Consider the following 18,484-nt stretch of genomic DNA (forward strand, 5'->3'; position numbering starts at 1 on the left):
GACAAATCAGGAACGGTACGGTTCGATCAATGCCCGGATCGTCGCTCAAATTTGTGGGCGCAAATGTATCACCGCAAGCGTGAAGGATTGATTTCATGATAATTTAGAGTTGCGGGATGAGGGAAAAAAATAAGGTGCATATCAATAACAAAAAAAATGTAAAGTAAATAAATAAAAAGATAAGAGGAAAATGCTTGAATCGAAGCTTAAAATGAATTTCGGTCTCGAAAAGCCACACTGTTTCGCAGCACGGGGTGGTTTAAAAGAATAAAGCGAAAGGAAAATGGCGGGGGCGATCATACCAGCACTAGTGCACCGGATCCCATCAGAACTCCGAAGTTAAGCGTGCTTGGGCGAGAGTAGTACTAGGATGGGTGACCCCCTGGGAAGTACTCGTGTTGCACCCCTCTCTTTTTTGTTTCGAAATCCAAATTTCCTATTCGTTCTTTATCCTGTAGTAATTTAGCTCCGTCGGAACGATTGCTTTATATTTTGCTTCTTGTCGAAGCATGAAGGCGGGTCTGAAGGCGCGAGACAAATCAGGAACGGTACGGCTCGATCAATGCCCGGATCGTCGCTCAAATTTGTCGGCGCAAATGAATCACCGCAAGCGTAAAGAATTGATTTCATGATAATTTAGAGTTGCGGGATGAGGGAAAAAAATAGGGTGCAAATCAATAACAAAAAGAAATATAAAGTAAATAAATAAAAGGATAAGAGGAAAATGCTTGAATTGACGCTTAAAATTAATTTCGGTCTAGAAAAGCCACACTGCTTCGCAGGACGGGGTATTTTAAAAGAATAAAGCGAAAAGAACATGGCGGGTGCGATCATACCAGCACTAATACACCGGATCCCATCAGAACTCCGAAGTTAAGCGTGCTTGGGCGAGAGTAGTACTAGGATGGGTGACCCCCTGGGAAGTCCTCGTGTTGCACTCTCATTTTTGTTTCGAAATCCAAATTTCCTATTCGTTCTTTATCCTGTAGTAATTTAGCTCCGTCGGAACGATTGCTTTATATTTTGCTTCTTGTCGAAGCATGAAGGCGGGTCTGAAGGCGCGAGACAAATCAGGAACGGTACGGTTCGATCAAAGTCCGGATCGTCGCTCAAATTTGTGGGCGCAAATGTATAACCGCAAGCGTGAAGGATTGATTTCATGATAATTTAGAGTTGCGGAATGAGGGAAAAAAATAAGGTGCATATCAATAACAAAAAAAATGTAAAGTAAATAAATAAAAGGATAAGAGGAAAATGCTTGAATCGAAGCTTAAAATGAATTTCGGTCTCGAAAAGCCACACTTTTCGGGCAGCACGGGGTGGTTTTAAAGAATAAAGCGAAAGAAATGGCGGGTGGCGATCATACCAGCAACTAATGCCCCGGATCCGCATCAGAAACTCCGAAGTTTAAGCGTTGTTTTGGGCGAGAATAGTACTAGGATGGGTGACCCCTGGGAAGGTCCTCGGTTGCCCCTCTTTTTTTTTTGTTTCTGAAATCCAAATTTTCCTATTCGTTCTTTAATCCTGTAAGTAATTTAGGCTCCGTCGGAACATTGCTTTATATTTTGCTTCTTGTGCGAAGCATGAAGAGCGGGTCTGAAGGCGCGAGACAAATCAGGAACGGTACGGCTGATCAAAGCCCGGATCGTCGCTTCAAATTTGTCGCGCAAATGTATCACCGCAAGCGTGAATGATTGATTTCATGATAATTTAGAGTTGCGGGATGAGGGAAAAAAATAAGATGCAAATCAATAACAAAAAAAATATAAAGTAAATAAATAAAAGGATAAGAGGAAAATGCTTGTATTGACGCTTAAAATGAATTTCGGTCTAGAAAAGCCACACTGCTTTTCAGGACTGGGTAGTTTAAAGGAATAAAGCGAAAGGAAAATGGCGGGTGCGATCATACCAGCATTAATGCACCGGATCCCATCAGAACTCCGAAGTTAAGCGTGCTTAGGCGAGAGTAGTACTTGGATGGGTGACCCTGGGAGTCCTCGTGTTGCACCTCTTTTTTTTGTTTTCGAATCCACGGTTTCCTATTCGTTCTTATCCTGTAGTAAATTTTAGCTCCGTCGAACGATTGCTTTAATATTTTTTCTTTTTCCTTCGTCGAAGCATGAAAGGCGGGTCCTGAAGGCGCGAGACAAATCAGGAACGGTACGTTCGATCAAAGCCCGGATGCGTCGCTCAAAATGTGTGGCGGCAAATGTATCACACCGCAAGCGTGAAGGAATTGATTTCATGATAATCTTTCGAGTTGCGGGATGAGGGGAAAAAATAAGGTGCATATCAATAACATAAAAAAATGAAAAGTAAAATAAATAAAAGGGATAAGAGGAAAATGCTTGAATCGAGCTTAAAATGAATTTCGGTCTAGAAAAGCCAAACTGTTTTCGCAGACGGGTGGTTTAAAAGAATAAAGCGAAAGGAACATGGCGGGTGCGATCTCCAGCACTAATGCAAACCGGATCCCCATCAGAACTCCGAAGTTACGTGTTGGGGCGAGTATAGTACTAGGATGGGTGACCCCCTGGGGAAGTTCCCCCTCGGTGTTGCCCGCCTCTCCTTTTTGTGTTCGAAATCCAAATTCGCTTAATTCGTTATATCTTTATCCTGTAGTAATTTAGCTCCGTCGGAACGATTGCTTTTAATATTTTGCTTCTTGTCGAAGCCATCGAAGGCGGGTCTGAAGGCGCGAGACAAATACAAGTAACGGTACGGCCGATCAAGCCCGGATCGTCGCTCCAAATTTGTGGGCTGTCAAATGTATCCACACCGGCAAGCGTGAAGGATTGTCTCATGATAATTTTAGAGTTGCGGGATGAGGGAAAAAAACAGGGTGCAAATCAAGAACAAAAAAAAACATAAAGTAAATAAATAAAAGGATAAGAGAAAAATGCTTGAATTGACGTTTAAAAAAAATTTCGGTCTAGAAAAGCCACACTGCTTCGCAGGACTGGGTAGTTTAAAGGAATAAAGCGAAAGGAAAATGGCGGGTGCGATCATACCAGCATTAATGCACCGGATCCCATCAGAACTCCGAAGTTAAGCGTGCTTAGGCGAGAGTAGTACTAGAATGGGTGACCCCCTGGGAAGTCTCGTGTTGCACCCTCTTTTTTTTGTTTCGAAATCCAAATTTCCTATTCGTTCTTTATCCTGTAGTAATTTAGCTCCGTCGGAACGATTGCTTTATATTTTGCTCCTTGTCGAAGCATGAAGGCGGGTCTGAAGGCGCGAGACAAATCAGGAACGGTATTGCTCGATCAAAACCCGGATCGTCGCTCAAATTTGTCGGCGCAAATGTATCACCGCAAGCGTGAAGGATTCATTTCATGATAATTTAGAGTTGCGGGATGAGGGAAAAAAATAGGGTGCAAATCAATAACAAAAAAAATATAAAGTAAATAAATAAAAGGATAAGAGGAAAATGCTTGAATCGAAGCTTAAAATGAATTTCGGTCTAGAAAAGCCACACTGCTTTTCAGGACTGGGTAGTTTAAAGGAATAAAGCGAAAGGAAAATGGCGGGGGCGATCATACCAGCACTAATGCACCGGATCCCATCAGAACTCCGAAGTTAAGCGTGCTTGGGCGAGAGTGGGAAGTCCTCGTGTTGCACCCTCTTTTTTTTGTTTGCGAAAATCCAAATTTCCTCATTCGTTCTTTATCCTGTTAGTAATTTAAGCTCCGTCGGAACGATTGCTTTATATTTTGCTTCTTGTCAAGCATGAAGGCGGGTCTGAAGGGCGCGAGACAAAATCAGGAACGGTACGGCTCGATCAAAGCCCGGATCGTCGCCTCAAATTGTCGGCGCGGCAAATGTATCACCGCAAGCGTGAATGATTGATTTCATGATAATTTAGAGTTGCGGGATGAGGGAAAAAAATAAGATGCAAATCAATAACAAAAAAAATATAAAGTAAATAAATAAAAGGATAAGAGGAAAATGCTTGTATTGACGCTTAAAATGAATTTCGGTCTAGAAAAGCCACACTGCTTTTCAGGACTGGGTAGTTTAAAGGAATAAAGCGAAAGGAAAATGGCGGGTGCGATCATACCAGCATTAATGCACCGGATCCCATCAGAACTCCGAAGTTAAGCGTGCTTAGGCGAGAGTAGTACTTGGATGGGTGACCCCCTGGGAAGTCCTCGTGTTGCACCCCTCTTTTTTTTGTTTCGAAATCCAAATTTCCTATTCGTTCTTTATCCTGTAGTAATTTAGCTCCGTCGGAACGATTGCTTTATATTTTGTTTCTTGTCGAAGCATGAAGGCGGGTCTGAAGGCGCGAGACAAATCAGGAACGGTACGGTTCGATCAAAGCCGGCGGAGTGCGATCGCTCAAATTTTGTGGGCGCATAATAATGTATCACCGGCAAGCGTTTGAAGAATAGTCTGATTCAGAGTAATTTAGAGTTGGCGGGTATGAGCGTAAACAAAAATAGAGGGTGCATATCAATAAACATAAAAAAATGAAAATTGTGAAAGTAAATAAAAGGATAAGAGGAAAATGCTTGAATCGAAGCTTAAAATGAATTTCGGTCTAGAAAAGCCACACTGTTTCACAGCACGGGGTGGTTTAAAAGAATAAAGCGAAAGGAACATGGCGGGTGCGATCATACCAGCACTAATGCACCGGATCCCATCAGAACTCCGAAGTTAAGCGTGTTTGGGCGAGTATAGTACTAGGATGGGTGACCCCCTGGGAAGTCCTCGTGTTGCCCCCCTCTCTTTTTTGTTTCGAAATCCAAATTTCCTATTCGTTCTTTATCCTGTAGTAATTTAGCTCCGTCGGAACGATTGCTTTATATTTTGCTTCTTGTCGAAGCATGAAGGCGGGTCTGAAGGCGCGAGACAAATCAGTAACGGTACGGCTCGATCAAAGCCCGGATCGTCGCTCAAATTTGTGGGCGCAAATGTATCACCGCAAGCGTGAAGGATTGATTTCATGATAATTTAGAGTTGCGGGATGAGGGAAAAAAACAGGGTGCAAATCAAGAACAAAAAAAAACATAAAGTAAATAAATAAAAGGATAAGAGAAAAATGCTTGAATTGACGTTTAAAATGAATTTCGGTCTAGAAAAGCCACACTGCTTCGCAGGACTGGGTAGTTTAAAGGAATAAAGCGAAAGGAAAATGGCGGGTGCGATCATACCAGCATTAATGCACCGGATCCCATCAGAACTCCGAAGTTAAGCGTGCTTAGGCGAGAGTAGTACTAGAATGGGTGACCCCCTGGGAAGTCCTCGTGTTGCACCCTCTTTTTTTTGTTTCGAAATCCAAATTTCCTATTCGTTCTTTATCCTGTAGTAATTTAGCTCCGTCGGAACGATTGCTTTATATTTTGCTCCTTGTCGAAGCATGAAGGCGGGTCTGAAGGCGCGAGACAAATCAGGAACGGTATTGCTCGATCAAAACCCGGATCGTCGCTCAAATTTGTCGGCGCAAATGTATCACCGCAAGCGTGAAGGATTCATTTCATGATAATTTAGAGTTGCGGGATGAGGGAAAAAAATAGGGTGCAAATCAATAACAAAAAAAATATAAAGTAAATAAATAAAAGGATAAGAGGAAAATGCTTGAATCGAAGCTTAAAATGAATTTCGGTCTAGAAAAGCCACACTGCTTTTCAGGACTGGGTAGTTTAAAGGAATAAAGCGAAAGGAAAATGGCGGGGGCGATCATACCAGCACTAATGCACCGGATCCCATCAGAACTCCGAAGTTAAGCGTGCTTGGGCGAGAGTAGTACTAGGATGCGTGACCCCCTGGGATGTCCTCGAGTTGCACCCCTCTCTTTTTTGTTTCGAAATCGAAATTTCCTAATCGTTCTTTATCCTGTAGTAATTTAGCTCCGTCGGAACGATTGCTTTATATTTTGTTTCTTGTCGAAGCATGAAGGCGGGTCTGAAGGCGCGAGACAAATCAGGAACGGTACGGTTCGATCAATGCCCGGATCGTCGCTCAAATTTGTGGGCGCAAATGTATCACCGCAAGCGTGAAGGATTGATTTCATGATAATTTAGAGTTGCGGGATGAGGGAAAAAAATAAGGTGCATATCAATAACAAAAAAAATGTAAAGTAAATAAATAAAAGGATAAGAGGAAAATGCTTGAATCGAAGCTTAAAATGAATTTCGGTCTCGAAAAGCCACACTGTTTCGCAGCACGGGGTGGTTTAAAAGAATAAAGCGAAAGGAAAAATGGCGGGGGCGATCATACCAGCACTAGTGCACCGGATCCCATCAGAACTCCGAAGTTAAGCGTGCTTGGGCGAGAGTAGTACTAGGATGGGTGACCCCCTGGGAAGTACTCGTGTTGCACCCATCTCTTTTTTGTTTCGAAATCCAAATTTCTATTCGTTCTTTATCCTGTAGTAATTTAGCTCCGCCCCCCCCCCCTTCGGAACGATTGCTTTATATTTGCTTCTTGTCGAAGCATGAAGGCGGGTCTGGAAGGCGCGAGACAAAATCAGTACGGTACGGCTCGATCAAAAGGCCCGGATCGCGCGCCGGGCTGCTAGCGCCGCCACCCACCAGATCCTCATCACACGGCGCGCAGGACAACTGCCGCTCAAATTTGTGGGCGCAAATGTATCACCGCAAGCGTGAAGGATTGATTTCATGATAATTTAGAGTTGCGGGATGAGGGAAAAAAACAGGGTGCAAATCAAGAACAAAAAAAAACATAAAGTAAATAAATAAAAGGATAAGAGAAAAATGCTTGAATTGACGTTTAAAATGAATTTCGGTCTAGAAAAGCCACACTGCTTCGCAGGACTGGGTAGTTTAAAGTAATAAAGCGAAAGGAAAATGGCGGGTGCGATCATACCAGCATTAATGCACCGGATCCCATCAGAACTCCGAAGTTAAGCGTGCTTAGGCGAGAGTAGTACTAGAATGGGTGACCCCCTGGGAAGTCCTCGTGTTGCACCCCTCTTTTTTTTGTTTCGAAATCGAAATTTTCTATTCGTTCTTTATCCTGTAGTAATTTAGCTCCGTCGGAACGATTGCTTTATATTTTGCTCCTTGTCGAAGCATGAAGGCGGGTCTGAAGGCGCGAGACAAATCAGGAACGGTATTGCTCGATCAAAGCCCGGATCGTCGCTCAAATTTGTCGGCGCAAATGTATCACCGCAAGCGTGAAGGATTCATTTCATGATAATTTAGAGTTGCGGGATGAGGGAAAAAAATAGGGTGCAAATCAATAACAAAAAAAATATAAAGTAAATAAATAAAAGGATAAGAGGAAAATGCTTGAATCGAAGCTTAAAATGAATTTCGGTCTAGAAAAGCCACACTGCTTTTCAGGACTGGGTAGTTTAAAGGAATAAAGCGAAAGGAAAATGGCGGGGGCGATCATACCAGCACTAATGCACCGGATCCCATCAGAACTCCGAAGTTAAGCGTGCTTGGGCGAGAGTAGTACTAGGATGCGTGACCCCCTGGGAAGTCCTCGAGTTGCACCCCTCTCTTTTTTGTTTCGAAATCGAAATTTCCTAATCGTTCTTTATCCTGTAGTAATTTAGCTCCGTCGGAACGATTGCTTTATATTTTGTTTCTTGTCGAAGCATGAAGGCGGGTCTGAAGGCGCGAGACAAATCAGGAACGGTACGGTTCGATCAATGCCCGGATCGTCGCTCAAATTTGTGGGCGCAAATGTATCACCGCAAGCGTGAAGGATTGATTTCATGATAATTTAGAGTTGCGGGATGAGGGAAAAAAATATCAATAACAAAAAAAATGTAAAGTAAATAAATAAAAAGATAAGAGGAAAATGCTTGAATCGAAGCTTAAAATGAATTTCGGTCTCGAAAAGCCACACTGTTTCGCAGCACGGGGTGGTTTAAAAGAATAAAGCGAAAGGAAAATGGCGGGGGCGATCATACCAGCACTAGTGCACCGGATCCCATCAGAACTCCGAAGTTAAGCGTGCTTGGGCGAGAGTAGTACTAGGATGGGTGACCCCCTGGGAAGTACTCGTGTTGCACCCCTCTCTTTTTTGTTTCGAAATCCAAATTTCCTATTCGTTCTTTATCCTGTAGTAATTTAGCTCCGTCGGAACGATTGCTTTATATTTTGCTTCTTGTCGAAGCATGAAGGCGGGTCTGAAGGCGCGAGACAAATCAGGAACGGTACGGCTCGATCAATGCCCGGATCGTCGCTCAAATTTGTCGGCGCAAATGAATCACCGCAAGCGTGAAGGATTGATTTCATGATAATTTAGAGTTGCGGGATGAGGGAAAAAAACAGGGTGCAAATCAATAACAAAAAAAAATATAAAGTAAATAAATAAAAGGATAAGAGGAAAATGCTTGAATTGACGCTTAAAATGAATTTCGGTCTAGAAAAGCCACACTACTTCGCAGGACGGGGAAGTTTAAAAGAATACAAGCCAAAAAAGGAAATGGCGGGTGCGATCATACGCAGCACTAATCACCGGATTCCATCAGAAATCCGAAGTTAAGCGTGCTTGGGCGTAGAGTGGTAAACTTAGGATGGGTGACCACACTGGGAAGTCCCTCTCTGTTTGCACCACCTCTTTTTTTTGTTTCGAAACATCCAACATTTCCTATTCGTGTCTTTATCCTGTAGTAATTTAGCTCCGTCGGAACGATTGCTTTATATTTTGTTTCTTGTCGAAGCATGAAGGCGGGTCTGAAGGCGCGAGACAAATCAGGAACGGTACGGTTCGATCAATGCCCGGATCGTCGCTCAAATTTGTGTGCGCAAATGTATCACCGCAAGCGTGAAGGATTGATTTCATGATAATTTAGAGTTGCGGGATGAGGGAAAAAAATAAGGTGCAAATCAATAACAAAAAAAATGTAAAGTAAATAAATAAAAGGATAAGAGGAAAATGCTTGAATCGAAGCTTAAAATGAATTTCGGTCTCGAAAAGCCACACTGTTTCGCAGCACGGGGTGGTTTAAAAGAATAAAGCGAAAGGAACATGGCGGGTGCGATCATACCAGCACTAATGCACCGGATCCCATCAGAACTCCGAAGTTAAGCGTGTTTGGGCGAGTATAGTACTAGGATGGGTGACCCCCTGGGAAGTCCTCGTGTTACCCCCCTCTCTTTTTTGTTTCGAAATCCAAATTTCCTATTCGTTCTTTATCCTGTAGTAATTTAGCTCCGTCGGAACGATTGCTTTATATTTTGCTTCTTGTCGAAGCATGAAGGCGGGTCTGAAGGCGCGAGACAAATCAGTAACGGTACGGCTCGATCAAAGCCCGGATCGTCGCTCAAATTTGTGGGCGCAAATGTATCACCGCAAGCGTGAAGGATTGATTTCATGATAATTTAGAGTTGCGGGATGAGGGAAAAAAACAGGGTGCAAATCAAGAACAAAAAAAAACATAAAGTAAATAAATAAAAGGATAAGAGAAAAATGCTTGAATTGACGTTTAAAATGAATTTCGGTCTAGAAAAGCCACACTGATTCGCAGGACTGGGTAGTTTAAAGGAATAAAGCGAAAGGGAAAATGGCGGGTGGCGACATAACCAGATTAATGCACCGATCCCATCAGAACTCCGAATTAAGCGTGCTTAGCGAGAGTAGTACTAGAATGGTGACCCCTGGGAAATCCCCTCTGTTGCACCCTCTTTTTTTTTGTTTCGAAATCCAAATTCCTATTCGTTCTTTATCCTGTAAGTAAATTAGCTCCGTCGGAACGATTCTTTATATTTTGCTCCTTGTCGAGCATGAAGGCGGTCTGAAGCGCGAGACAAATCAGGAACGGATTGGCTCGATCAAGCCCGGAATTCGTCGCTCAAATTTGTCGCGCAAATGTAATCACCGGCAGCGTGAAGGATTCATTCATGATAATTTAGGGGAGGGTGTGCGGGATGAGGGAAAAAAACAAGGTGCAAATCAAGAACAAAAAAAAACATAAAGTAAATAAATAAAAGGATAAGAGAAAAATGCTTGAATTGACGTTTAAAATGAATTTCGGTCTAGAAAAGCCACACTACTTTTCAGGACTGGGTAGTTTAAAGGAATAAAGCGAATGGAAAATGGCGGGTGCGATCATACCAGCATTAATGCACCGGATTCCATCAGAACTCCGAAGTTAAGCGTGCTTAGGCGAGAGTAGTACTAGGATGGGTGACCCCCTGGGAAGTCCTCGTGTTGCACCCCTCTTTTTTTTGTTTCGAAATCCAAATTTCCTATTCGTTCTTTATCCTGTAGTAATTTAGCTCCGTCGGAACGATTGCTTTATATTTTGCTTCTTGTCGAAGCATGAGGCGGGTCTGAAGGCGCGAGACAAATCAGGAACGGACGGCTCGATCAAAGCCCGCGATCGTCGCTCAAAATTTGTCGGCGGCAAATGTATCACCTCAAGCGTAGATATGATGATTTCATGATTAATTTTAGATGTTGCGGGATGAGGGAAAAAAAATAAGATGCAAATCAATAACAAAAAAGAATTATTAAAGTAAATAAATAAAGGATAAAGGAAAATGCTTGTATTGACGCTTAAAATGAATTCGGTCTAGAAAAGCCACACTGCTTTTCAGGATCTGGGTAGTTTAAAGGAATAAAAGCGAAAGGAAAATGGCGGGTGCGATCATACCGGCATTAATGCACCGGATCCCATCAGAACTCCGAAGTTAAGCGTGCTTAGGCGAGAGTAGTACTAGGATGGGTGACCCCCTGGGAAGTCCTCGTGTTGCACCCCTCTTTTTTTTGTTTCGAAATCCAAATTTCCTATTCGTTCTTTATCCTGTAGTAATTTAGCTCCGTCGGAACGATTGCTTTATATTTTGTTTCTTGTCGAAGCATGAAGGCGGGTCTGAAGGCGCGAGACAAATCAGGAACGGTACGGTTCGATCAAAGCCCGGATCGTCGCTCAAATTTGTGGGCGCAAATGTATCACCGCAAGCGTGAAGGATTGATTTCATGATAATTTAGAGTTGCGGGATGAGGGAAAAAAATAAGGTGCATATCAATAACAAAAAAAATGTAAAGTAAATAAATAAAAGGATAAGAGGAAAATGCTTGAATCGAAGCTTAAAATGAATTTCGGTCTCGAAAAGCCACACTTTTTCGCAGCACGGGGTGGTTTAAAAGAATAAAGCGAAAGGAAAATGGCGGGGGCGATCATACCAGCACTAGTGCACCGGATCCCATCAGAACTCCGAAGTTAAGCGTGCTTGGGCGAGAGTAGTACTAGGATGGGTGACCCCCTGGGAAGTACTCGTGTTGCACCCCTCTCTTTTTTGTTTCGAAATCCAAATTTCCTATTCGTTCTTTATCCTGTAGTAATTTAGCTCCGTCGGAACGATTGCTTTATATTTTGCTTCTTGTCGAAGCATGAAGGCGGGTCTGAAGGCGCGAGACAAATCAGGAACGGTACGGCTCGATCAATGCCCGGATCGTCGCTCAAATTTGTCGGCGCAAATGAATCACCGCAAGCGTAAAGAATTGATTTCATGATAATTTAGAGTTGCGGGATGAGGGAAAAAAATAGGGTGCAAATCAATAACAAAAAGAAATATAAAGTAAATAAATAAAAGGATAAGAGGAAAATGCTTGAATTGACGCTTAAAATTAATTTCGGTCTAGAAAAGCCACACTGCTTCGCAGGACGGGGTATTTTAAAAGAATAAAGCGAAAGGAACATGGCGGGTGCGATCATACCAGCACTAATGCACCGGATCTCATCAGAACTCCGAAGTTAAGCGTGCTTGGGCGAGAGTAGTACTAGGATGGGTGACCCCCTGGGAAGTCCTCGTGTTGCACTCTCATTTTTGTTTCGAAATCCAAATTTCCTATTCGTTCTTTATCCTGTAGTAATTTAGCTCCGTCGGAACGATTGCTTTATATTTTGCTTCTTGTCGAAGCATGAAGGCGGGTCTGAAGGCGCGAGACAAATCAGGAACGGTACGGTTCGATCAAAGTCCGGATCGTCGCTCAAATTTGTGGGCGCAAATGTATAACCGCAAGCGTGAAGGATTGATTTCATGATAATTTAGAGTTGCGGAATGAGGGAAAAAAATAAGGTGCATATCAATAACAAAAAAAATGTAAAGTAAATAAATAAAAGGATAAGAGGAAAATGCTTGAATCGAAGCTTAAAATGAATTTCGGTCTCGAAAAGCCACACTTTTTCGCAGCACGGGGTGGTTTAAAAGAATAAAGCGAAAGGAACATGGCGGGTGCGATCATACCAGCACTAATGCACCGGATCCCATCAGAACTCCGAAGTTAAGCGTGTTTGGGCGAGAATAGTACTAGGATGGGTGACCCCCTGGGAAGTCCTCGTGTTGCACCCCTCTTTTTTTTGTTTCGAAATCCAAATTTCCTATTCGTTCTTTATCCTGTAGTAATTTAGCTCCGTCGGAACGATTGCTTTATATTTTGTTTCTTGTCGAAGCATGAAGGCGGGTCTGAAGGCGCGAGACAAATCAGGAACGGTACGGTTCGATCAAAGCCCGGATCGTCGCTCAAATTTGTGGGCGCAAATGTATCACCGCAAGCGTGAAGGATTGATTTCATGATAATTTAGAGTTGCGGGATGAGGGAAAAAAATAAGGTGCATATCAATAACAAAAAAAATGTAAAGTAAATAAATAAAAGGATAAGAGGAAAATGCTTGAATCGAAGCTTAAAATGAATTTCGGTCTAGAAAAGCCACACTGTTTCGAAGCACGGGGTGGTTTAAAAGAATAAAGCGAAAGGAACAGGGCGGGTGCGATCATACCAGCACTAATGCACCGGATCCCATCAGAACTCCGAAGTTAAGCGTGTTTGGGCGAGTATAGTACTAGGATGGGTGACCCCCTGGGAAGTCCTCGTGTTGCCCCCCTCTCTTTTTTGTTTCGAAATCCAAATTTCCTATTCGTTCTTTATCCTGTAGTAATTTAGCTCCGTCGGAACGATTGCTTTATATTTTGCTTCTTGTCGAAGCATGAAGGCGGGTCTGAAGGCGCGAGACAAATCAATAACGGTACGGCTCGATCAAAGCCCGGATCGTCGCTCAAATTTGTGGGCGCAAATGTATCACCGCAAGCGTGAAGGATTGATTTCATGATAATTTAGAGTTGCGGGATGAGGGAAAAAAACAGGGTGCAAATCAAGAACAAAAAAAAACATAAAGTAAATAAATAAAAGGATAAGAGAAAAATGCTTGAATTGACGTTTAAAATGAATTTCGGTCTAGAAAAGCCACACTGCTTCGCAGGACTGGGTAGTTTAAAGTAATAAAGCGAAAGGAAAATGGCGGGTGCGATCATACCAGCATTAATGCACCGGATCCCATCAGAACTCCGAAGTTAAGCGTGCTTAGGCGAGAGTAGTACTAGAATGGGTGACCCCCTGGGAAGTCCTCGTGTTGCACCCTCTTTTTTTTGTTTCGAAATCCAAATTTCCTATTCGTTCTTTATCCTGTAGTAATTTAGCTCCGTCGGAACGATTGCTTTATATTTTGCTCCTTGTCGAAGCATGAAGGCGGGTCTGAAGGCGCGAGACAAATCAGGAACGGTATTGCTCGATCAAAACCCGGATCGTCGCTCAAATTTGTCGGCGCAAATGTATCACCGCAAGCGTGAAGGATTCATTTCATGATAATTTAGAGTTGCGGGATGAGGGAAAACAATAGGGTGCAAATCAATAACAAAAAAAATATAAAGTAAATAAATAAAAGGATAAGAGGAAAATGCTTGAATCGAAGCTTAAAATGAATTTCGGTCTAGAAAAGCCACACTGCTTTTCAGGACTGGGTAGTTTAAAGGAATAAAGCGAAAGGAAAATGGCGGGGGCGATCATACCAGCACTAATGCACCGGATCCCATCAGAACTCCGAAGTTAAGCGTGCTTGGGCGAGAGTAGTACTAGGATGCGTGACCCCCTGGGAAGTCCTCGAGTTGCACACCTCTCTTTTTTGTTTCGAAATCGAAATTTCCTAATCGTTCTATATCCTGTAGTAATTTAGCTCCGTCGGAACGATTTGCTTCTATACTTTTGCCTTCCTTGTCGAAGCATGAAGGCGGGTCTGAAAGGCGCCGACGACAAAATCAGGAACGGTATTGCTCGATCAAAAAAAAAAAGGGCCCCGGGAAAAATCGTCGCTCAAATTTTGTCGGCGGCAAATGTATCACCGCAAGCGTGAATGATTGATTTCATGATAATTTAGAGTTGCGGGATGAGGGAAAAAAATAAGATGCAAATCAATAACAAAAAAAATATAAAGTAAATAAATAAAAGGATAAGAGGAAAATGCTTGAATCGAAGCTTAAAATGAATTTCGGTCTAGAAAAGCCACACTGCTTTTCAGGACTGGGTAGTTTAAAGGAATAAAGCGAAAGGAAAATGGCGGGTGCGATCATACCAGCATTAATGCACCGGATCCCATCAGAACTCCGAAGTTAAGCGTGCTTAGGCGAGAGTAGTACTAGGATGGGTGACCCCCTGGGAAGTCCTCGTGTTGCACCCCTCTTTTTTTTGTTTCGAAATCCAAATTTCCTATTCGTTCTTTATCCTGTAGTAATTTAGCTCCGTCGGAACGATTGCTTTATATTTTGTTTCTTGTCGAAGCATGAAGGCGGGTCTGAAGGCGCGAGACAAATCAGGAACGGTACGGTTCGATCAAAGCCCGGATCGTCGCTCAAATTTGTGGGCGCAAATGTATCACCGCAAGCGTGAAGGATTGATTTCATGATAATTTAGAGTTGCGGGCGATGAGGGAAAAAAATAAGCGTGCATATCAATAACAAAAAAAAATGCTAAAGTAAATAAATAAAAGGATAGAGGAAAATGCTTGCAATCCGAAGCTAAAATGAATTTCAGTCTGCGAAAAGCCACACTGTTTCGCAGCACGGGGTGGTTTAAAAGAATAAGCGAAAGGAAAATGCGGCAGGCGGGCGATCATACCAGCACTAGTGCACCGGATCCCATCAGAACTCCGAAGTTAAGCGTGCTTGGGCGAGAGTAGTACTAGGATGGGTGACCCCCTGGGAAGTGCTCGTGTTTCACCCCTCTCTTTTTTGTTTCGAAATCCAAATTTCCTATTCGTTCTTTATCCTGTAGTAATTTAGCTCCGTCGGAACGATTACTTTATATTTTGCTTCTTGTCGAAGCATGAAGGCGGGTCTGAAGGCGCGAGACAAATCAGGAACGGTACGGCTCGATCAATGCCCGGATCAATGCCCGGATCGTCGCTCAAATTTGTCGGCGCAAATGAATCACCGCAAGCGTGAAGAATTGATTTCATGATAATTTAGAGTTGCGGGATGAGGGAAAAAAATAGGGTGCAAATCAATAACAAAAAGAAATATAAAGTAAATAAATAAAAGGATAAGAGGAAAATGCTTGAATTGACGCTTAAAATTAATTTCGGTCTAGAAAAGCCACACTGCTTCGCAGGACGGGGTATTTTAAAAGAATAAAGCGAAAAGAACATGGCGGGTGCGATCATACCAGCACTAATGCACCGGATCTCATCAGAACTCCGAAGTTAAGCGTGCTTGGGCGAGAGTAGTACTAGGATGGGTGACCCCCTGGGAAGTCCTCGTGTTGCACTCTCATTTTTGTTTCGAAATCCAAATTTCCTATTCGTTCTTTATCCTGTAGTAATTTAGCTCCGTCGGAACGATTGCTTTATATTTTGCTTCTTGTCGAAGCATGAAGGCGGGTCTGAAGGCGCGAGACAAATCAGGAACGGTACGGTTCGATCAAAGTCCGGATCGTCGCTCAAATTTGTGGGCGCAAATGTATAACCGCAAGCGTGAAGGATTGATTTCATGATAATTTAGAGTTGCGGAATGAGGGAAAAAAATAAGGTGCATATCAATAACAAAAAAAATGTAAAGTAAATAAATAAAAGGATAAGAGGAAAATGCTTGAATCGAAGCTTAAAATGAATTTCGGTCTCGAAAAGCCACACTTTTTCGCAGCACGGGGTGGTTTAAAAGAATAAAGCGAAAGGAACATGGCGGGTGCGATCATACCAGCACTAATGCACCGGATCCCATCAGAACTCCGAAGTTAAGCGTGTTTGGGCGAGAATAGTACTAGGATGTGTGACCCCCTGGGAAGTCCTCGTGTTGCACCCCTCTTTTTTTTGTTTCGAAATCCAAATTTCCTATTCGTTCTTTATCCTGTAGTAATTTAGCTCCGTCGGAACGATTGCTTTATATTTTGCTTCTTGTCGAAGCATGAAGGCGGGTCTGAAGGCGCGAGACAAATCAGGAACGGTATTGCTCGATCAAAGCCCGGATCGTCGCTCAAATTTGTCGGCGCAAATGTATCACCGCAAGCGTGAATGGATTGATTTCATGATAATTTAGAGTTGCGGGATGAGGGAAAAAAATAGATGCAAATCAATAACAAAAAAAATATAAAGTAAATAAATAAAAGGATAAGAGGAAAATGCTTGTATTGTTGACGCTTAAAATGAATTTCGGTCTAGAAAAGCCACACTGCTTTTCAGGACTGGGTAGTTTAAAGGAATAAAGCGAAAGGAAAATGGCGGGTGCGATCATACCAGCATTAATGCACCGGATCCCATCAGAACTCCGAAGTTAAGCGTGCTTAGGCGAGAGTAGTACTTGGATGGGTGACCCCCTGGGAAGTCCTCGTGTTGCACCCCTCTTTTTTTTGTTTCGAAATCCAAATTTCCTATTCGTTCTTTATCCTGTAGTAATTTAGCTCCGTCGGAACGATTGCTTTATATTTTCTTTCTTGTCGAAGCATGAAGGCGGGTCTGAAGGCGCGAGACAAATCAGGAACGGTACGGTTCGATCAAAGCCCGGATCGTCGCTCAAATTTGTGGGCGCAAATGTATCACCGCAAGCGTGAAGGATTGATTTCATGATAATTTAGAGTTGCGGATGAGGGAAAAAAATAAGGTGCATATCAATAACAAAAAAAATGTAAAGTAAATAAATAAAAGGATAAGAGGAAAATGCTTGAATCGAAGCTTAAAATGAATTTCGGTCTAGAAAAGCCACACTGTTTCGCAGCACGGGGTGGTTTAAAAGAATAAAGCGAAAGGAACATGGCGGGTGCGATCATACCAGCACTAATGCACCGGATCCCATCAGAACTCCGAAGTTAAGCGTGTTTGGGCGAGTATAGTACTAGGATGGGTGACCCCCTGGGAAGTCCTCGTGTTGCCCCCTCTCATTTTTGTTTCGAAATCCAAATTTCATATTCGTTCTTTATCCTGTAGTAATTTAGCTCCGTCGGAACGATTGCTTTATATTTTGCTTCTTGTCGAAGCATGAAGGCGGGTCTGAAGGCGCGAGACAAATCAGTAACGGTACGGCTACGGCTCGATCAAAGCCCGGATCGTCGCTCAAATTTGTGGGCGCAAATGTATCACCGCAAGCGTGAAGGATTGATTTCATGATAATTTAGAGTTGCGGGATGAGGGAAAAAAACAGGGTGCAAATCAAGAACAAAAAAAAACATAAAGTAAATAAATAAAAGGATAAGAGAAAAATGCTTGAATTGACGTTTAAAATGAATTTCGGTCTAGAAAAGCCACACTGCTTCGCAGGACTGGGTAGTTTAAAGGAATAAAGCGAAAGGAAAATGGCGGGTGCGATCATACCAGCATTAATGCACCGGATCCCATCAGAACTCCGAAGTTAAGCGTGCTTAGGCGAGAGTAGTACTAGAATGGGTGACCCCCTGGGAAGTCTCGTGTTGCACCCTCTTTTTTTTGTTTCGAAATCCAAATTTCCTATTCGTTCTTTATCCTGTAGTAATTTAGCTCCGTCGGAACGATTGCTTTATATTTTGCTCCTTGTCGAAGCATGAAGGCGGGTCTGAAGGCGCGAGACAAATCAGGAACGGTATTGCTCGATCAAAGCCCGGATCGTCGCTCAAATTTGTCGGGCGCAAATGTATCACCGCAAGCGTGAAGGATTGATTTCATGATAATTTAGAGTTGCGGGATGAGGGAAAAAAATAAGGTGCAAATCAATAACAAAAAAAATATAAAGTAAATAAATAAAAGGATAAGAGGAAAATGCTTGAATCGAAGCTTAAAATGAATTTCGGTCTAGAAAAGCCACACTGCTTTTCAGGACTGGGTAGTTTAAAGGAATAAAGCGAAAGGAAAATGGCGGGGGCGATCATACCAGCACTAATGCACCGGATCCCATCAGAACTCCGAAGTTAAGCGTGCTTGGGCGAGAGTAGTACTAGGATGCGTGACCCCCTGGGAAGTCCTCGAGTTGCACCCCTCTCTTTTTTGTTTCGAAATCGAAATTTCCTAATCGTTCTTTATCCTGTAGTAATTTAGCTCCGTCGGAACGATTGCTTTATATTTTGTTTCTTGTCGAAGCATGAAGGCGGGTCTGAAGGCGCGAGACAAATCAGGAACGGTACGGTTCGATCAATGCCCGGATCGTCGCTCAAATTTGTGGGCGCAAATGTATCACCGCAAGCGTGAAGGATTGATTTCATGATAATTTAGAGTTGCGGGATGAGGGAAAAAAATAAGGTGCATATCAATAACAAAAAAAATGTA

At 42.8% G+C, this 18,484-nt stretch overlaps 29 non-coding genes and 1 pseudogene across 29 annotated transcripts; all 30 read left to right on the forward strand.

The window, feature by feature from the left end:
* Nucleotides 1-288: 288 nt before the first annotated feature.
* LOC113755040 lies at nucleotides 289-407 on the forward strand. Its single transcript, XR_003465543.1, has one exon. It is a non-coding gene; the product is annotated as a 5S ribosomal RNA (ribosomal RNA).
* A 415-nt stretch (nucleotides 408-822) lies between these two features.
* Nucleotides 823-941, forward strand: LOC113755046. The gene has a single exon (XR_003465548.1). It is a non-coding gene; the product is annotated as a 5S ribosomal RNA (ribosomal RNA).
* Nucleotides 942-1,895: 954 nt separating this feature from the next.
* LOC113755000 lies at nucleotides 1,896-2,011 on the forward strand. Its single transcript, XR_003465511.1, has one exon. It is a non-coding gene; the product is annotated as a 5S ribosomal RNA (ribosomal RNA).
* Nucleotides 2,012-2,997: 986 nt separating this feature from the next.
* Nucleotides 2,998-3,115, forward strand: LOC113754981. Its single transcript, XR_003465493.1, has one exon. It is a non-coding gene; the product is annotated as a 5S ribosomal RNA (ribosomal RNA).
* A 413-nt stretch (nucleotides 3,116-3,528) lies between these two features.
* On the forward strand, nucleotides 3,529-3,624 carry LOC113755012 (annotated as a pseudogene).
* Nucleotides 3,625-4,046: 422 nt separating this feature from the next.
* LOC113755035 lies at nucleotides 4,047-4,165 on the forward strand. The gene has a single exon (XR_003465538.1). It is a non-coding gene; the product is annotated as a 5S ribosomal RNA (ribosomal RNA).
* Nucleotides 4,166-4,608: 443 nt separating this feature from the next.
* LOC113754974 lies at nucleotides 4,609-4,727 on the forward strand. The gene has a single exon (XR_003465487.1). It is a non-coding gene; the product is annotated as a 5S ribosomal RNA (ribosomal RNA).
* A 415-nt stretch (nucleotides 4,728-5,142) lies between these two features.
* LOC113755059 lies at nucleotides 5,143-5,261 on the forward strand. The gene has a single exon (XR_003465560.1). It is a non-coding gene; the product is annotated as a 5S ribosomal RNA (ribosomal RNA).
* A 413-nt stretch (nucleotides 5,262-5,674) lies between these two features.
* Nucleotides 5,675-5,793, forward strand: LOC113754997. Its single transcript, XR_003465508.1, has one exon. It is a non-coding gene; the product is annotated as a 5S ribosomal RNA (ribosomal RNA).
* Nucleotides 5,794-6,208: 415 nt separating this feature from the next.
* Nucleotides 6,209-6,327, forward strand: LOC113755063. Its single transcript, XR_003465564.1, has one exon. It is a non-coding gene; the product is annotated as a 5S ribosomal RNA (ribosomal RNA).
* Nucleotides 6,328-6,817: 490 nt separating this feature from the next.
* On the forward strand, nucleotides 6,818-6,936 carry LOC113755048. Its single transcript, XR_003465550.1, has one exon. It is a non-coding gene; the product is annotated as a 5S ribosomal RNA (ribosomal RNA).
* A 414-nt stretch (nucleotides 6,937-7,350) lies between these two features.
* LOC113754989 lies at nucleotides 7,351-7,469 on the forward strand. Its single transcript, XR_003465501.1, has one exon. It is a non-coding gene; the product is annotated as a 5S ribosomal RNA (ribosomal RNA).
* A 405-nt stretch (nucleotides 7,470-7,874) lies between these two features.
* LOC113755041 lies at nucleotides 7,875-7,993 on the forward strand. The gene has a single exon (XR_003465544.1). It is a non-coding gene; the product is annotated as a 5S ribosomal RNA (ribosomal RNA).
* A 964-nt stretch (nucleotides 7,994-8,957) lies between these two features.
* On the forward strand, nucleotides 8,958-9,076 carry LOC113754993. The gene has a single exon (XR_003465505.1). It is a non-coding gene; the product is annotated as a 5S ribosomal RNA (ribosomal RNA).
* Nucleotides 9,077-10,024: 948 nt separating this feature from the next.
* Nucleotides 10,025-10,143, forward strand: LOC113754973. Its single transcript, XR_003465486.1, has one exon. It is a non-coding gene; the product is annotated as a 5S ribosomal RNA (ribosomal RNA).
* A 422-nt stretch (nucleotides 10,144-10,565) lies between these two features.
* Nucleotides 10,566-10,684, forward strand: LOC113755032. The gene has a single exon (XR_003465535.1). It is a non-coding gene; the product is annotated as a 5S ribosomal RNA (ribosomal RNA).
* Nucleotides 10,685-11,098: 414 nt separating this feature from the next.
* On the forward strand, nucleotides 11,099-11,217 carry LOC113755043. The gene has a single exon (XR_003465545.1). It is a non-coding gene; the product is annotated as a 5S ribosomal RNA (ribosomal RNA).
* Nucleotides 11,218-11,632: 415 nt separating this feature from the next.
* Nucleotides 11,633-11,751, forward strand: LOC113754975. Its single transcript, XR_003465488.1, has one exon. It is a non-coding gene; the product is annotated as a 5S ribosomal RNA (ribosomal RNA).
* A 411-nt stretch (nucleotides 11,752-12,162) lies between these two features.
* On the forward strand, nucleotides 12,163-12,281 carry LOC113755016. The gene has a single exon (XR_003465520.1). It is a non-coding gene; the product is annotated as a 5S ribosomal RNA (ribosomal RNA).
* A 414-nt stretch (nucleotides 12,282-12,695) lies between these two features.
* Nucleotides 12,696-12,814, forward strand: LOC113754976. Its single transcript, XR_003465489.1, has one exon. It is a non-coding gene; the product is annotated as a 5S ribosomal RNA (ribosomal RNA).
* A 415-nt stretch (nucleotides 12,815-13,229) lies between these two features.
* On the forward strand, nucleotides 13,230-13,348 carry LOC113755060. Its single transcript, XR_003465561.1, has one exon. It is a non-coding gene; the product is annotated as a 5S ribosomal RNA (ribosomal RNA).
* Nucleotides 13,349-13,761: 413 nt separating this feature from the next.
* On the forward strand, nucleotides 13,762-13,880 carry LOC113754995. The gene has a single exon (XR_003465506.1). It is a non-coding gene; the product is annotated as a 5S ribosomal RNA (ribosomal RNA).
* A 441-nt stretch (nucleotides 13,881-14,321) lies between these two features.
* On the forward strand, nucleotides 14,322-14,440 carry LOC113755029. Its single transcript, XR_003465532.1, has one exon. It is a non-coding gene; the product is annotated as a 5S ribosomal RNA (ribosomal RNA).
* Nucleotides 14,441-14,863: 423 nt separating this feature from the next.
* On the forward strand, nucleotides 14,864-14,982 carry LOC113754996. The gene has a single exon (XR_003465507.1). It is a non-coding gene; the product is annotated as a 5S ribosomal RNA (ribosomal RNA).
* A 427-nt stretch (nucleotides 14,983-15,409) lies between these two features.
* LOC113754987 lies at nucleotides 15,410-15,528 on the forward strand. The gene has a single exon (XR_003465499.1). It is a non-coding gene; the product is annotated as a 5S ribosomal RNA (ribosomal RNA).
* A 411-nt stretch (nucleotides 15,529-15,939) lies between these two features.
* Nucleotides 15,940-16,058, forward strand: LOC113754980. Its single transcript, XR_003465492.1, has one exon. It is a non-coding gene; the product is annotated as a 5S ribosomal RNA (ribosomal RNA).
* A 417-nt stretch (nucleotides 16,059-16,475) lies between these two features.
* Nucleotides 16,476-16,594, forward strand: LOC113755036. Its single transcript, XR_003465539.1, has one exon. It is a non-coding gene; the product is annotated as a 5S ribosomal RNA (ribosomal RNA).
* A 413-nt stretch (nucleotides 16,595-17,007) lies between these two features.
* LOC113754979 lies at nucleotides 17,008-17,126 on the forward strand. The gene has a single exon (XR_003465491.1). It is a non-coding gene; the product is annotated as a 5S ribosomal RNA (ribosomal RNA).
* A 420-nt stretch (nucleotides 17,127-17,546) lies between these two features.
* LOC113754982 lies at nucleotides 17,547-17,664 on the forward strand. Its single transcript, XR_003465494.1, has one exon. It is a non-coding gene; the product is annotated as a 5S ribosomal RNA (ribosomal RNA).
* A 414-nt stretch (nucleotides 17,665-18,078) lies between these two features.
* Nucleotides 18,079-18,197, forward strand: LOC113754990. The gene has a single exon (XR_003465502.1). It is a non-coding gene; the product is annotated as a 5S ribosomal RNA (ribosomal RNA).
* The last annotated feature ends 287 nt before the right edge of the window (nucleotides 18,198-18,484 follow it).

This window comes from Coffea eugenioides, unplaced genomic scaffold, assembly GCF_003713205.1.
Source record: "Coffea eugenioides isolate CCC68of unplaced genomic scaffold, Ceug_1.0 ScVebR1_1162;HRSCAF=1970, whole genome shotgun sequence".
NCBI classification, from domain to species: Eukaryota; Viridiplantae; Streptophyta; class Magnoliopsida; order Gentianales; family Rubiaceae; genus Coffea; species Coffea eugenioides.